Source organism: Alosa pseudoharengus, unplaced genomic scaffold, assembly GCF_046254945.1.
Source record: "Alosa pseudoharengus isolate Yale_2024_CS ecotype anadromous, Long Island Sound unplaced genomic scaffold, YU_APseudo_1.1 YU_APseudo_1.1_scf_22, whole genome shotgun sequence".
NCBI lineage: Eukaryota > Metazoa > Chordata > Actinopteri > Clupeiformes > Clupeidae > Alosa > Alosa pseudoharengus.
In genome coordinates this window covers 30,570,584-30,575,174 of record NW_027468680.1, presented here as the reverse complement: position 1 = coordinate 30,575,174, position 4,591 = coordinate 30,570,584, and positions in this window count along the sequence as shown.

Below are 4,591 nucleotides of genomic sequence, written 5' to 3'. Positions count from 1 at the left end.
AAAAAGATCTTGAAAAGATATGCTCAAGAGATCCATAACTTTCAGAATTTTTTTTTACTTTTGTTATGGATGAATATTATGTTTTGTTTTCATTCATGTAAATAAAATGTTTTTCTCATAATCAAAGTGTAATTTCTCATGTAACAGAATAGGTAGGAGAGTACTAATAGTACAATTTTAAATCACACTAATATTATACATAAATTGCAATATACTTATCTTAAGACTATACTTTTATTAACATAACTGCAAACTTTCAAGGCACTTATTGTAGTCAGGAAGTACATTTGAAGTTAATTTAAAATATTACAGAAGCATGCCAAATGAATAGAAATGAGGATGATAAGAGTGTATTCAAAATACACCACTACACTATTATTAGTTATACTGTAATGCCTTTTAAAGAAGCCCTATGCAGGTCTGGTTATTCCTTCGCTGTTTCTGGGTTTTCGCCTGATTTGGGCTCACATTTTTCACGACATAGCTCCCCCTGCAGCTTCGGTAGCAAGTGACTGCTACGCTAAACCCCCACTAGCCATCAATAAACCAAGCTAAACACATAGGGCTCACAATAAAACGGTCAAGCAAACACATTGTTCAAGAGACTATCAAATCACAAGTTCACCCAAGGGTAGGGTACAGCAAAAAAGCCAATAGATTTTAAGTTGAACTTAATACATAATTGAATACACTTAACTACACTTGGATTTGACGAAAAAAGTACGCACTGTACTTAGTACACTTTTAAAAAGTATATTTTTAATAGATTTTTTTTCACCTGGGCAATCAGACCATACCTACTGTAACCCAACACATACTCCCTCTCTTCCCTCCTCTAGGCCTACCTCCTCTTCTACCACTTCTCCTCACACTTTGACTACTGTAGTACTTAAAATACAGACACTTCTATCCTTTAGTACTACTGACAGATGCAGTGGTAATTCCTCGATATGGTCTCTTCACTGTAGCTTAAATGTTATTCTATTGCTGTCGCTGTAACTATGTAGCTTCAATGTTATTCCATTGCTGTAGGTCGCTTTGGAAAAAAGCATTTGCCAAATGTAAATGTAGCCAGGAATACTGATTAACCAGTGACTGGACTCTCCAGTGACCTCGACTGTACACTGTATTACAATATTAAATTAGGATTCATCCTTCCTTTATGCTTTATGTTACTTTCCTTGACAAGACCACTGAAACCTGGGACACAAATTCAGTGGTCAACACTGGGACCGACAAATGGTAACGTGTTGTTGTTGTTGGTTAGGACAAGAATGTGCAGAATAATGCAGCTTATGGTGTTGCTTTTGTAAACCAGATATGTAGTGTTCACTTGAGACTTCTGTCGTGGTGCGTAAGACTTTCCTAACACTTTGACACTTTGGGCTCTATCATGCGTCCCACGCCCTGTTGTTAAAGGGAATGTGAGATGACGCTCTGATTGGTTAATTGCACGTTACGCCCAAACCACACTCATGATTAATGTAGCTACTTCAGACCACCCCATTTTAGATTTGCGTCGGGCGCAACAGTCAAATATCCCGCCGGTAAAATAGCATCAGCGGCCAAGATCCGCCCACAAAGTGACTTGCGTTTTGCGCAAAGATACTCCCGTTTCAGACCGTTAAAATATAGCCCTTTGTGTCTAGGCTGAAGTGCTATGATTATGACAGTAGAGGAAACTTTCAAAATAGCAATGGGTTGCTTGACACTCACAGCATAACGTTATGTTACCAATTTGAGTCAGAGATTCAGGTAGAAGCTGGAGTGTATTGTGAATAGTCATTGGCAATTAATATGGATGTCAAAACACCATAAGGGGGCACTAGATATCTCCTAAAATGGACCGTTTTATTCCCCAGTCTAATTATAGGGTTATAAATTGGCTTGTAAAATAACATCTTATTATCAGATCATTTTTTGACAGACTAATGTTGCATACCTTCTATTATCTGACTTCTATTATCTATTATCTGATTACCTGACCGAGTGGCCACAGTTCGTCAGACTGAAAGAACTGTCTCTCTGACACTGATCAGCAGCACCGGCGCTCCACAGGGAACTGTGCTCTCTCCAGTCCTGTTCATCCTGTACACATCTGACTTTTGCTACAACACTGAGTCATGCCACATGCAGAAGTTCTCTGACGATACTGCAATTGTGGGGTGTATCAGGGACGAGCAAGAGGAGGAGTGCAGGAGCCTGGTGGAGGACTTTGTGCAATGGTGCAAACTCAACCACCTTCAACTCAATGATGGTGGTGGATTTCCGCAGGTCTAAGCCTGCTCTGCTACCAGTCTCCATTGATGGGGTCAATGTGGAGGAGGTAAACACCTACGAGTATCTGGGCTTACACCTGGACAATAAACTGGACTGGTCAGCCAATACTGAAGCACTCTACAAGAAAGGGCAGAGCAGGCTGTACTTCCTGAGGAGGTTGTGGTCCTTCAAAGTCTGCAGTAAACTCCTCAGGATGTTTTACCAGTCTGTTGTTGCCAGTGTCCTCTTCTATGCTGTGGTATGCAGGGGAGGAAGCACAAAGAAGAAGGATGCTTGGCGACTAGACAGGCTGGTAAGGAAAGCTGGCTCTGTCGTGGGAGCCGAACTGGAGTGCATCACTTCAATATCAGACAAAAGGACCCTGAACAAACTGATCAACATCTTGGACAATTAATGTCATCCACTCCACAGCACTATTACAAAGCAGAAGAGCTTGATCAGCTAGAGACTTAGCTCACTGTCATGCACAACTGACAGACCGAGGAAGTAATTTGTCCCCAGGGCCATTGAACTGTTCAATGCTTCACTTAAGGGTAGAGGAGAGATAGACTTCTCTGCATAGCCTGTCTGCCTCTCCACCTTCTCCATGATTGTGTACGTACTGTCCACTAGCCTACTGTTTTACTGTTACACTGTTTACATGCTACAGTATATTAGCACATAATGTATATCCCCTCCCTCCCTCCCACAGCCTGGATTGTGGCCGCACTTAATACTTTTTATTTAATACTGTAACCCTATTACTTCAACCTATTCTTGCACTGATATAGTTTTTATATTACTTGTCTACATTATTCTCTTGTATGTCCATATTTATTTTATGCTGGTCTCTAGACTTTATTCTTGCACTGTTGGACTTACTTATTTGCACCATCACCATGACACTCACTCTCATAGAGCACCTTACCATGCATACGGAACTACAGGTTTAGTCCCTGCCCTATTACTGCAAGCGCCTCATACTTGATCATCCTTAAGCACACTATGTGGATATTTGATTTAGTTTTTTTAGTATTTTTAGTATTTTTTTATCTTCTACTGTTTCTATTGTGCAGTGGGTATTTATATATATATATATATATATATATATATATATATACAAAGAGTTTATATATATATATATACAAAGAGTTGCTCATGAGATGGGTGAGATGTCAGAATCTGGTCACCAGCATTTCTACATTCTCTTTGCATTTTGGATATTTAGGACATTATTTAAAGGATTACTGTTAGTAGAATGAAAAGTAGGTCTTGTATTCTATGTAGGTCAAAATGGTGTCTTGAATAATGGTTGACTATTCAGAGTTGGTGACAGGTAGTTGTCCACTTTATCATACAGTACTTAATTTGTCTTTTCATACTTAGAGTATCAAAAACAGACTATTCTAATGCTGTCCTGTTCTGTAAGAAAACATACTTAAATATAGCTGCAAGCAGCAATGTGGGGGCCAAGCAGTTGAGCAGGAGTTGTCATGGCAACCCAATGTTGTTACATTATACACACACCCAATTAACCCCCCATCCCACACACACACATACACAGATAAACCTCCTTTCCCACACACCCTAATAGCCCCCCACACATACGCATGCCTCAAACATCACCAAATGTATTGTGCGTCCTCAGGTTGTAGTCACAAGTCCACATACCAAGTTTGGTGTCGATACGAGAAGGTGTTGATAATTATAGTGCCTCTAGTGGTCAAATGTCACTAAATATATTGAGCGTCTTCAGGATGTGGTCCCGAATCCTTGTAAGATTGGTGTCGATACGAGAAAGTGTCGCAAATTATAGCACCCCTAGTGGTCAAAGGTCGCAAAATTGATTGTGCATCCTCAGGATGTTGTCACAAGTCCACATACCAAGTTTGGTGTCTATACGAGAAAGTGTTGATAATTATAGCACCCCTAGTGGTCAAAAGTCACCAAATTTATTGTGCGTCCTCAGGTTGTAGTCACAAGTCCACATATCAAGTTTGCTGTTGATACGAGAAAGTTTTGCAAATTATAGCACCCCTACTGGTCAAAGGTTGCTAAAATTATTGTCTGTCCTCAGGATGAGGTCCCAAGTCCATATACTAAGTTTGGTTTCAATATGTGAAAGCATTGCTGAAATATGAGCCCACTTCTTGTGATTATAGCGCCACCTATAGGTCAAAAGTCATCAAATGTATTGAGCCTCCTCCTAATTGGGTCCTGAGACCCTGTACTGAGTTTGGTGTTGATACGCGAAAGCCTTGCTGAGATCACTTCACTTCCTGTTTGGCGGCTTTGCCGCCAAACGTGATTGGTCGTCACAGGCAACCGGTTT